The sequence below is a fragment of the Ostrea edulis genome, chromosome 1, assembly GCF_947568905.1.
Source record: "Ostrea edulis chromosome 1, xbOstEdul1.1, whole genome shotgun sequence".
NCBI lineage: Eukaryota > Metazoa > Mollusca > Bivalvia > Ostreida > Ostreidae > Ostrea > Ostrea edulis.
In genome coordinates this window covers 4,319,337-4,332,890 of record NC_079164.1, presented here as the reverse complement: position 1 = coordinate 4,332,890, position 13,554 = coordinate 4,319,337, and the positions used below count along the sequence as shown (strand labels likewise).

General features: G+C 33.8%; 1 protein-coding gene across 3 annotated transcripts in view; it reads left to right on the top strand.

The window, feature by feature from the left end:
• LOC125664393 (uncharacterized) overlaps positions 1-13,554 on the top strand; it is a 161,732-nt gene that overhangs the window by 43,544 nt on the left and 104,634 nt on the right. The gene's annotated exons all lie outside the window — the stretch shown is intronic.

Sequence of the window (13,554 nt, the reverse complement as noted above, 5' to 3'; positions counted from 1 at the left end):
CTAAAGTCAAACTGAACATAGTAATATACCGTCCACTCAATATCTTGATAACCCTTTTGCTTGACAGACATTAAACTTAGTACACTGGTACATCTTCAGGAGAAGATGACCCATATTGATTTTGAGGTCAATGTCAGTTGTTGAACTGGACATAGTAATATATTGTCTCCTATATTTTAATAATTATTTGCTTGATTGACACCAAACTTGCTACACTGATACAGCATAATACGTAGATGACCCATATTGGTTTTTAGGTCACATGGTCAATTCACTCTAGACATAGGAAGATATTGTCTGCTCAATATTTTGAATTGATGATGCTACTATCAATTAAATGATGGGTGTATATAACCCCTTTCAATTTTGCACCATGGGGGGCATATATGTTTTACAAACATCTCTTGTTTTGTGGAGTGTTTGTATGGGTATTGAAGATGTGTATCTGTGGAAGGATTTTGATTGTCTTTCATTTTTGAAAAAAATACAGGTTGTTGAACTTGGTCCATTTTGAGGAAATCTAGATTTTTAAGCTAAGACCCTTTGTTCATATAAAAGTTTGTCACAGCCTCATGTTGGCTGATAAAACGTGAAGCAAAGTTATACAAATTATAGCACAAGAAAAACACCCTATGTAACCATTTCACGGGCGTATTATGTACCGTTTGCGGTACTCTTGTTATACAGTGTGAAAGGTCATACACGGAAATTGCTGATAGAATCGTCTGATATGAAAACAGCCAAGCATCAGTGTAAAATGTGAAACATAGACTATATGGTTTCGTGTTTAAATGTTTAATCATTTGTCGCTATAAACAGTAGGAATTTAGCAGCACTCTTGACAAGATATGGATGGTTTACTGTCATTATCGCCAGTTAGACTAATGTTTATGCCTCGTTCACACGAAGAATTTAATTCGCATTAAACGTAAGTTAATGCGAATTAAATTTGAACAGCGTTCACACGGAGATTTTAATGTGCATTAGTTTACTTCCCATTAAATATTACTGCTGTGTGAACGCTATTTAATTCGAATTAATTTAATGCGCATTATTTTACTTCGCATCAAATTTAATGCAAAGTAAAATTTAATGCGCATCTGTATGAACGAGGCAATAAATTTAGAGGTAGTGTATTACTTTTCCATTTTCTATTAAGGTACATCCACGATCTATTTTTAACAGTCATGCAATGACGTCATAAGGAAGCGCATGTTTGTCATGTTGTTATGATACAAATGTTCTCAATATAAACAACCAAAATAGTTTTTAAAAGTTAGGAGCTCCCTCTCTCTGTGTAGGACGAATTTTAAAAACTATTAATGTATGTGCTTTAATGGAGTATGACCTGCCATAACATACCCGAGTATGGACTGTTTAGCAGGGAGAAATCACAAATTCTCAAGTCTTAGAAGGGTTATTGCCCAAGGGCTAAACAGCCCATAATAGTTTTATCCTGAAGAATTCGACTGTTTTTAAAAGATATCAAACATTCATTGACTTGAACCATACTAATTTTTTTTATCAACAAATTAGTGACAACTTTTATGCATACAATTCTGATAGATTTTTAATGGTTTTTGAGGGGTGAAATCAATGTTACCCTTAACTACATGCAATACTTTGTTTTACACTCAATGTCTTAGTTTTATTAAATGTATATGTTATAGAAAGTTAAACACTGGTTAGAGAAATTTAAACAAGCAAAACCTTTTGATTGTGATTTCACAGCAAAAATATAACGTCAAGCATAAAAATTTCGTAACGCATTTCAAAACAAGAACGTAAACATACGAGCGAAATGAAAATTGTATTAGAATGGGAATAGTTTTCTTCTCATTTGAAATTTTGACTATTAATGTTGACACTGAAGTCGTAATTAAAATCAATTGATTAATGATCCCGCATATTTATGCCCCCGAGATCGAAGGTCGGGGGGCATATTGTTTTTGTCCTGTCTGTCATTCTGTAATTCTGTCATTCTGTCTGAAACTTTAACCTTGCTAATAACTTTTGAACAGTAAGTGATAGAGCTTTGATATTTCACATGAGTATTCCTTGTGACAAAACCTTTCTGTGGGTACCAACATTTTTGACTCTTTGACCTTGGAATTTGACCTACTTTTTGAAAACTTTAACCTTGCTAATAACTTTTGAACAGTAAGAGAGAGAGCTTTGATATTTCACATGAGTATTCCTTGTTGACCTTTCCGTTGGTATTGAACCTTTGTCCTTGACATTTGACCTACTTTAATTTTTTTTATATTGGTCATAACTTCTAAATGGTAAATATTAGAGCTTTCATATTGTAAATGAGCATTTCTTTTGACAAGATCTTTCTACTGGTACCAATATATTTGCCCTTGTGACCTTGGCCATCTTCGGAATTGGCCATTATCGGGGGCATTTGTCTTTCACAAACACATCTTGTTTTATTTAGTTTTTTAGAAATAGAACTATCACACTTGTGCTATAAAAAATTATCTTCTGAAGGGAGAAAACACTGTTGTCACCCAGCACGTGAGGGAGACATCACAAATTGTCTCCTTTCATGTGACCGGTCCTCGACCAATGAAATTGACTGTATTATTCTGATGGATAACATTACCAAATAGTGTTTAGACAGTGACTCATTTAAACATTTACTCACAATTGTTGATTTCATACTCGCATTTCTCACTACATTTGAGTACATCACTATTTGTTTATTGTGACTTGTAACATGTCTTATTTTTGCATTGAATATGCAAGATGCAGCGGTTTTTGCACATACGAAGTTGAATCTAGCCTGGAAAACATATTTTCTGTTGAAGCCAGAACTTGCTCCCCTAACTTTCCTTTGGCACTAAAGTTCATATGTCACATAAATCAAACATGTTTCACTTAAAAACCTCGGGTTGTCGTGCCAATGATGAATTTTTTATGTACGGAAACCCTGTTTATGCAAATGAGTCCATTGTGAAAGTAACTATACGTGTATATTAGGGGCGATATCATATGGAGCGCCAAATTAACATAAACTCAAATAATTGAAGATATCTTCAATTATTTGAAGATATCATCAATTCAATTATTGCTCTCATCAAATGAATTAATTCGCGCTTCAATTCAATTATTGCTCTCATCAACTGAATTAATGCACGCATCAATTGAATTAATGAGAACAATAATTGATTTAATGCGCTCATTAATTCAATACTTATCATTTCCATTAGTGGAACTCTTCAAATTAAAGGCGCGTAAAGTCGTGATACCGGGACAACATACGTAAACATTACTAAGGCATTCATAATATAAATTATGGTATCGGATACATATTATATATAACCGACTGCAAACCACAACACTGATTAAAATTCTAAAGTCAAATTTAGGAATTGATTATTCTTACAAGAAAACAGACGAACTTATTAAACTATGTGAGGGAATGCAGGTACTAAATCTGCCAAATCTGACCGATATAAAGCATCAATCGCAAGAAGAACTGTGAAGGGAAAAACCAAAATGCACATCCGACACAATAACTTTTCTTGTAATTAATGTGATTAATATGTTTTTAAAGTTATTCTGTCAGACTATGAAGGCATTCTATTTTATCATACAATTGACAGGTTCATATGGCATGGACTTGGTAATCGTACACGAACATCCCCTTCAATTTCCATATTTTAGAACAAGTTATATATATGCCAAACTGCATTTTTAAAGACGTTTATAACACTAATTAACACAACTAATGCGTTTCCAAACTGCATTTAAGCTATTTTGAAAATTACAAAATATTGATGGATTTAGGACTGAAAACATCATTGTTTGGAATTTTTAAAATAGGTGTTGTGGAGTTCAAAAACATGTAATATTTTTAATACGATTGTGTTAGATTATTTGAAAAATGCAGTTTGACCAATGGTTATTTTTTTAAAAAATACACCATGTATTTTAACTCTTAAAGGGGGGGGGGGTATGACCGTTTCGTTTATGTCCCAGTAATCTCGCACTTGCTCGCGAGACTTGTGCATTTTCTTACCAATGACGCACAAGAGTCATCAAAGCGCGATAACTCTAAAGAGCTGGTAATGAGAAGTATTATTGTTCTCTTCAATTTAATTTATGTGCGAATTAATTCAATTAATGAGAGCAATAATATATTTGATGTGCGCATTAATTCAATTATTGCTCTCTTTGATTCATATGACGAGAGCATCAATTTAGAAGAAATATGCTCGCAATAATTAATTTAGAGCTCGGTAAAATAACTTGATGATCTCTTTAATTCAATTAAAGATATCTTTAAATCATTTACATTGCTTTTGTATAAGGAATTAATGCGTGCATCATTTCTTTTAAAGAGAGCAACAATTCAATTAAAGATATCATTAATTCAATTGTGGATATGTTGAATTGAAGATATCTTTAATTTTATAGTTGCTCTCTCTAAAAGAATTATTGCTCTCTTCAAATGAATTAAAGATATCATCATTAATTCAATTGAAGAGAGCAATAATTGAAATAATGCCCGCATTAAATCAATTATTGTTCTCATCAAATGAATTAATGCGCGCAACAATCAAATTATTGCTCTCATCAATTGATTTAATGAGCGCATTATATCAATATTATTGCTCTCTTCAATTGAACTGTAGTGCGCATCAATTGAACTGTTGATATCATTAATTCATTTGAAGAGATCATTAATTCAATTAAAGCGCACATCAATTCAGCTGAATAATTAATGCTATCATCAATTCAATTAATGCGCGCAATAATTCAGGATTGAAGATATCATTAATTATTTGAAGATATCTTTAATTCAATTGTTGCGCGCATCAAATGAATTGATGATATCTTCAAATAATTGAAGATATCTTCAATTATTTGAGTTTATGCTAATTTGGCACTCCATAATATCAAGATCACAATATAATATGGATATTACTCTAGCATGTATGCTATATAAAGAAGAAATTGAAACTTTTTTAATATCAAAGAGAATTAATATAACCCATTTGACAGAAATGTTTACGCGATTGCAGTTTACCGTTTGACAGAGGTGGTAAATAACGAAACAATATCTTGATATTTACAACCACAAAAGGGCTGTAGATATGTACGTCATGACGATTGTCATGACGTATTTTTCATTGTGACGTCGTGCAATGTGCCAGTGCGGTAAAGTATATTTATGTACAGCACTGGTATTAAAAAAATTATGGGGAAAGCCTTAACTCAACCGCACATTGTTTACTTTCTGTTTTTGCTCTTTCCAAACTTGCATCTTAAACGAGGAATCTCATTGGATGATTTAATTTTAGTTTATTGCGTCATCCCCTGTCCCAAACCCATGTTTTGAATGGTGACTGATGTCAAGGGTTAGTGCGAGGTAACGAATCAATAACCCTTGACTTGTGAAGATTAACCAAACGTGGATAGGAACTTGAAAGAAAAACGGAAGTCGGAAAATCGAGGGGAAAAACATGGCTGAAATTATGTCAATAAAAACTTTCCAATCGGGGGGTTAAAAATGGGTCGGTTGCGCGATGGCAAACAAACCATTTTTTAATTTTGACTTAAAGGAATACTATATAATAATTTGACAAGAAAGGTTTTCACGTATACAGCTTATTACTTGATAATGGTAGTAAATAACGACAAAATATTATATATGACATTTTCCCTGCGATACAACTATCAGAACTGGTACCTTGTGACATTTTCATTGTGACGTCATGTGGTGCGAAGTGCACTGACGTACATTTATAACACCACTGTGATTTTTCTCGGATAGCCTTAACTGAGCTGCATATTTCCTGAGCCTTGGCGAGGGAAATATTCACATCTGGTAACAAATTTCATATTTCATAAGTGTAAGATTCTATTTCTCATACAGCTATCATTAAATGCACGTTTTAATTTACTGTGACAGTCGAACTAGTTCACAACCGGAATGTCACAGAAATTGTTTGCTTTGAATTCAATTTGATTGCAATGTTATCACTACGTCATGGGTTGAAGAAACTAAGAATTATTTTCACTTCATAAAAGACACAAAATCCCCTTGGAACAACCATGGTGACAAAACAAGGTCTTTAACCGTCAATGTTTACAATTTTAAAGGATGACATGTTGTTTTGTTTATGTGGCGCATGAATGATTGACCTACCTAATTTGCATAATAATGTGCTACAAGTTCATATAATTTTTTTCTGAACGCATGTTATGAACCTGGGAAAGGTACTGTTCTGTGATAAATCTTATTACGTAAAGGTTTTCATCTGTATTGGCACTTTTGAGGGCATTAATTTGTGTTTTATACTGTTGCTGGGTATTAGAAATTAGCTTATACAGAACAGGATGTTTTAAAATAGATTTTATAACCCTTGGGCCTGGTGATACTTTTGATTAATACTTGAATGAACGATAAGGCATGTAAGCCCCTGCGGTCGTATCCATAAAAATTCTCAAGTTTTTAAGCATATTTAAGTATGAATTTCCTGCTTAGCATGTTGATATTTTACTTACATATTGCTTAGGAGGTTACATAAAAATTCTTAACCCATAAGTATATGCCTAGGCTAAAAAATAGTTTCTTAGGCCAAAAATAATTTTTTTGATGAGGCAGGCAGGCATGTTTAGCTCACCTGAGCTGAAAGCCCAAGTGAGCTTTTCTGATCACCTGTTTTCCGTCTCTAAACTTTTTACATTTTCGACTTCCTCTCTAACCACTGGGCTAAATTCAACAAAACTTGGCAGAAAGTATCTTTTGATGAGTGGCTTTCAATTTCATTCAAATGAATGACCATGCTCCTTTTAAAGGAGATATAGTCACAAAAATGCAAAAATAGGGTGCGGTCATTTAAAAATCTTCTCAAGAACCACTGAGCCAGAAGAGCTGACATTTACATGAAAGCTTCCTGACATACTGCAGATTGATTTTTTTTTTAAAATCATGACCCCTGAAGATAGGATGGGGCCACAATAGGGGATCAAAGTTTTACATACAGATATATAGGGAAAATCTTCTTCTCAAGAACCACTGGGCCAGGAAAGAACAAATTTACATGAAAACTTCCTTACATAGTGCAGATCAAGTTTGTTAAAATCATGACCCCCAGGTGTAGGATGGGGCCACAATAGGGGATCGAAGTTTTACATACAAATATATAAAGTCCCTAAAAATCTTTTTTTCAGAACCACTAGACAAGGAAAGAACAAATTTACATGAAAACTTCCTGACATTATGGAGACTCAAGTTTGTAAAAATCATGACCCCGGGGGTAGATTGGGGCCTCAATGGGGACCCAAGTTTTACATGCGAATATATATAGAAAATCTTTAAATATGGCTACGGTGACTCGGGGGAGTGATCTTGCTCATGGGCCTCTTGTTTTGATGTGTTATTTGAGACCCACAGGGTTCATGTTAAATTTTTTGTGCTTTTCTGAGACAGTCCCATTTCATGACATGCGTTTAATACTAATTGAAAGTTTACAGCAGTTGGTATGATTTAAGCACATGACATTTGTGTTTCTCAAATTCTTTAAGTAGCTGTTAGTGAGGATATTTGGTTTAACAGTGATATTTTTCTTTTAGAAAATAAAGGTACAGCCAAAGAAGTGGAAGCAACTGAAGGAATTTTCGTTGACTCGCTGGAATCTATAATTAAGAAAGATGATGGTAATTATTATTGTGAACTATAATCGTGTATAGTGCACACCATCAACATTTGAAGAAAAAGTTCTGACTCAGGAAACCATTTTTCTATAGATTCATTGTGTATATCCAAAAAATTACAGAATGAGCATGCAAATATTTAAAATCAAGTCATATAAGTAAACAACTAAACTTTATTGAAAGTTTTCTCCTACTCTTGTGAGCTTTTCTGATCACCCGTTGTAAGCCACTCATCTGTCTGTGAGTCTGTCTGTAAATTTTTCACATTTTCAACTTCTCCAGGACCACTGGGCCAATTTCAACCAAAATTGGCAAAAAGCATCCTTCAGTGAAGGGCTTTCAAGATTGTTCAAATGAAGAGCCTGGCCCCCTTCAAAGGGGAGATAAAAATCACAAAAATGCAAAAATAGGGTGGGGTCATTTAAGAAGGCACTCTACATCATCATAATGGCTGACTTTTTAGAACATGGATGAAAAAATATCAACAATATTTGTCTATTCATCTGCAAAACAATCACAGGGGCCTCTGTGGCCGAGTGGTTAGAGCATCGCGCTCATAATCACACGACCTCTCACCTCTGTCGGCGCGAGTTCGAATACCGCTCGCGCCGGTATGTGAGAAAGTTTCCCAGTTTACTTTCGGAAGATTGGTGGTCTCTTCCCAGGTACATTGTTTCTGGGTTCTCTCTTCCACCAATAAAAACTTGTCGCCACCATATAACTGAAAAGTTGTTGAGTGTGGCGGAAAACAATCCAAAATCATCGCCTAGCTGAGTAGCTCAGTAAGTTAGCATGTCAAATGTAGATCATGGGTTCGAGTCCAGCAGGGGTTTTGAATTTTTTCTCGATCACATTCCACTAAAACTGCATTTTTTGACTAAATAAAGTAAATTTAAAAGTTTTCAATTTCAAAATATTGTTGTGCATATCCTTCACTTTTCATCCATATAAAATTTTGTTCGTGTACAGGGATGTGATTTTTCCTCTTCTCAGAGGAAATCCTGATTACTCAATTTTTGAGAAAATGAAAAACTCTGTGTTTGATCTAAAGTGACAGAAAATGATATTTGTCCAGGTAGAGAGGTGTTTTCCTCCCTTTTTGACCAGTTTTCCTGATTTCTGAAACATTCAGTTACATCCCTGGGTGTAGCATACATCCTTAAAACTCTTCTTCTCAAGAACCACTGGTCGAGAAGAGCTGAAATTTACATAAAAGTTCCTGTCATAGTGCAGTTTGTTAAAATCATTGTCCTAGGGGGTAGGTTGGGGCGCCCCCACAATAGGGGATCAAAGTTTTTCATACAAATGTATAGGGAAAATCTTTAAAAATCTTCTCAAGAACCTCTGGACCAGAAAAGTTTTCTGGCATAGTGCAGTTTCAAGTTTGTTAGAATCATAGCCCCTGGGGTTAGGTTGGGACCACAAGAGGGGATCAAAGTTTTACATACAAATATATAAGGAAAATCTTTAAGAATTAATCTTCTTCTCAAGAACCACTGAGCCAGAAAAGTTTACATTTACACGAAAGCTTCCTGACATAGTACAGATTGTTTATAATGAAAGTATAAGGAACCGTTCATATTCATTGTTTGTAAAAATCATGGCCACGGGGGTAGGTTGGGTCAAAGTTTTTCATGTGAATATATATATATATATATATATATATATATATATATATATATATATAGGGAAAAAAGATGACTCTGGTGAGTGATGTTGCCCATGGGCCTCTTTTTTTCATTTAGAATAAAAAATTATGGTGATGACAATGTTTAATGAAAGTGATGTATTTATTGCATACTTATATATGTTTAATTTCATATTTATTTATCTGTGAATATATTTAGTTCATCAACATCCCCTACTTTGTGCAAAAAACAACAACAAAAAACCCACCACCAAAACATTACTGCCTCTATTGATATAAGATAAGATAACCTTGTCCGGTTCCTTATACTTTCATTCCTTGTAGGAGTTATGAGATTGATCACTATTCATTATCTTCACCTTTCATTGTCTGTCCACCTGTCTGTTTTCATAGTTTTCAGCATGAGACAGTGATAAATCAGAGAAATCAACTTTCTAAATCACCAATAACACCAGGCTCTTCATCAGGTAGAAAGTGGTATCTTGAGATGTTGGCCTTATAACTTGTTCATGAAAGAGTTATCTAATGAATCAGAAGCCAGTTCTGTTCATTTATTTTATACATTTCCTTCATAAAATGTCTTTATAGGTAAAGGTATTGTATTTTTAAAAAATGAACATTATTTTTTACCAGCACAAACAGATTATTTGTTAGTATCTTGCTCATTGACAAGCCATAAGGCCGAACACTGTCCATGGACCTCTTGTCTAACTCGTGCTAAAGTAAATTTCAAGTTTTGATATTTACAGAAAAAGGTGGCTGGGGTGAGTTACAGGACCTTTTGGAATACATATGTACAGGACTAGCGAAAAAGATATTGTTTAATGTTGTGAAGATGTATGTGGATAATCCAGACAGTTATATCCAAGATGAATCGAAAAAGGCTTCAGTAAAATCAGTATTACCACCAGAGTACCATGCAGCCCTTGACCCAGAATCTGAATACAGACATTCTATTCCTGTATGGTACTCCATTCTACAAGTGTCACTTAGTGCGGAACATCAACCAAAGTCTGGCTGGGGTCAGAAGGTTAAGGACACAGACACTGGGGTAGGAGATGATGCAGAGAGAGTGTATCAAGCTCACACACTGAGCAGAGAAATTCAAAATGCAGGCAATATATCTGTAGATGGATACACAGAGCTATATGAAATGGTTATAGAAGCTGTAAATAGACTAGACATAAAGGGGAAATGTAGAGAGGATTACAAGGAGATAGTGAAGAGATGGGAGAATATCCAGAGTAAGCTGTGGATGAAGGACAAATGGACAACATTCAGAAACTCTATCAAGAAATGGTCTCCAAATGAATAAATACAGAGTTATGTTTATGAACATATTTATGGAGTGAGTTTGATTGTACATGTAATGGAGTGATAGTACAATAAATCAAACCGTGAGTAATTACACAGGACCATTAAATGTGTTGTGAAATACTCCAGCTACTCAGCTATCTGGTCACTGGTGGTCAAACCAGGCTGATGACCACAAGATGGCTTTGATACCGGTGCTTAATTGTCATATACAGATTTCATCAGGAATGAGATGAAAATTAGAGTAAAATATAATTTTCCTTTTAATGTTGTATCTGATGCTTTTAAACTGACCTCTTCTAGGAGACTCATGGAATTCCCAAATGTATTATGGATATTTGTTATATTGGTCATGATAGAATTTTAAAAAATAATACATGTGGTGATGATAGAATTGTAACAGAAAGGGAAAAAATCCAACAGACCAGACCAGGACTCCAACCCGAGCCCCCTGAATTAATCTCTAGTCAGGTGTTCTGGTAACTGGGACATCTGACCACCGGGTATCGAACCTGTCTTAATGCAATATTTTAAGTTAGCATTTTATTATGAATATTTATTTATTTATTAAAGTTTCAAAGCCACTGGCATTTTAAGTCACATAAATTTGCATAGTCAGGTTCAAGCATAAAACCAGATACTACATTTTTATTCTTGCAAAATTTTTATGTTATACAAGTAATGTACAGATTAATAATTAGCATTTTATTGTGATAATAACCAGGCTAAATTTTGGTAATAAACTGTATTAAATCTAGTAAGTTAGAGTTTGATAAACAGTGATATAATCTGAAATGTAAACAGAAACACCAAGCTGAAGTTGATTAATAGTAATCTCAAGTACTACACAGGCTGGAATACATACAGCATGAGTCAGACTTTAATAAGATGTAAGGGATTTCTCATAAATCACTATATATTCTTCAGATGGTAGTCATAATACATGTATTTGTGAAAACAATTTTTCATGGATACGTTTGAAGCAATCTGCAAGACAATACTATTAGTTACCCTCTCTAACGGTAGCCTTGTACAAACATCTTGTTAATTTTCTATGGATTGTTCTGTAATTTTCAATTATGTATGTAAGTTGAGAGATTTTTGAGTTGATGGTGCTACAATAACAGCAAAATTTGCACAATGATTACACACAAATTAAAGATGTGAACTTTCTTGCAAATTTCGTTTTTACTTTGTATGTTGGACTTAGAGAATAATAACGCATACATGGCATAATGCCTGACTTGGTTTCAAAATATTAATGGAGAAAAGAAACAGCGATACAGTCCTTGTTCTTTTAAGATTTATTTTATAGCTGGTATCAATAGTTCAGTGGTTAACCTGTAGGGCTGTTGGTCTTTAGATTGAGGTTCAAATCTCGTAAGAGGCCAAGGTTCAATCCTGGAACAGGGCACTGCATTAACCCTAACACGTTTAACATAGGTAATAACTGATCTTTCGTCAAGAGCCTGACATTAATTAGTAGTGAAAGCATGGATCTAAAAAAAACAACAACAAAAAAGCTGCAGGCCCTGAGTCTTAGTAGCATGATAAAGAACCCACATACTGATACATGTCTTGTGTAGGGATGCTGTGAACTCATTTTTAGTACAATTGAATCACTGTTTACAGTTTTATTTTGAAACTTCATTATATTCATTAATCAGTCCCAGTATGAAGGCAGCTCTAATCATAAGTTTGCAATATATGTATATATGGTTTTATTAAACTCTGATCGAAGTTTGTTGTTGCCTGTCTGTTGCATGTGTGTTAACTTACTTTTCACATACATGCATTTACTTTTCACCTTTTTAAACCACATGAGTGACTACTTCTTGTAGTAGTACAAATCTATTCTAATTATTTCTTATGTATTTATTCATTTTTCGTTTGATTATATTTTTCAAAAGTTTAGTAATTTTAGGATTGAGTAGGACTTCTACTGCGCATCGGATTGAGTTGATATTTTTGTAACGCTAAATTTCATTCGTCATTAAGTATTACCCAATAGTCATGATTCACCTTTAACTATATAAGTTACCGTTCAAACTGAGTAAATCAGAGCAGTTTACATTTTACTTCAAAGATCTAGCTGTCCAGCTTTCATCAGGTGCATCTTTTGGTACGTAAGAATCATATTTACTTAGGTCTTACTTTACTACAATATTTTTTTATATGACTCTTATTCTTAATTGCAACGTTTATATTTTATTGTATTTTTGCAGTTAAAATTGTTAAAGTATATCTTCAGAATTTGTTTGTAAGTTCAAAGGGGAATTTCTTACAGAACACTTTTTTCTATTATAAATGTACGCTGTATTATTGGTAACTTATTGTCAACAGTTTTTCTAAATTATGTACTTGTACTTTTTGTCTAATACCATTGTTATTTGTTTTGCTTATAGGTCAATGCCTTATCCTGATCCTTATACTTGTACATTTCTACAAAAATAAACAACATAAAGCCAAATAAAGACTTTCCTTGCTGCTTGGTTACATTCTAAAAGTTGGGTTACTGAGTCAATATGTAAAAGGGATTCTATTTTGATGAATTCATGGTCAGTGATGCTTTGCCAGCTTGGGGTGATTTAAATAAATGTGCTATGCTGGGGCGACTAGAACATCTGTACAATATATAGTGTGGACATGTTCTCCAGTTAAACCAGAATAATATATACATGAGCATTTAATGAAGCTAAACGAAAGGACCTTTGACAATTGTTAATGTTTTGTATAGTGTAGTTTTAATTGAGTTCAGTCCAAGCTTTAGTGTTGGGAAGGTGATGATCATAATACAGGTTTCCACATGATTTGTGTCAGTTTTCTCACCAACAACATAACACTACAATTTGACAAACGATATGTTAATATTGTATGTATTCTGATTTGTATGAGAGGCGACATACTGAGAAAACTCTAGA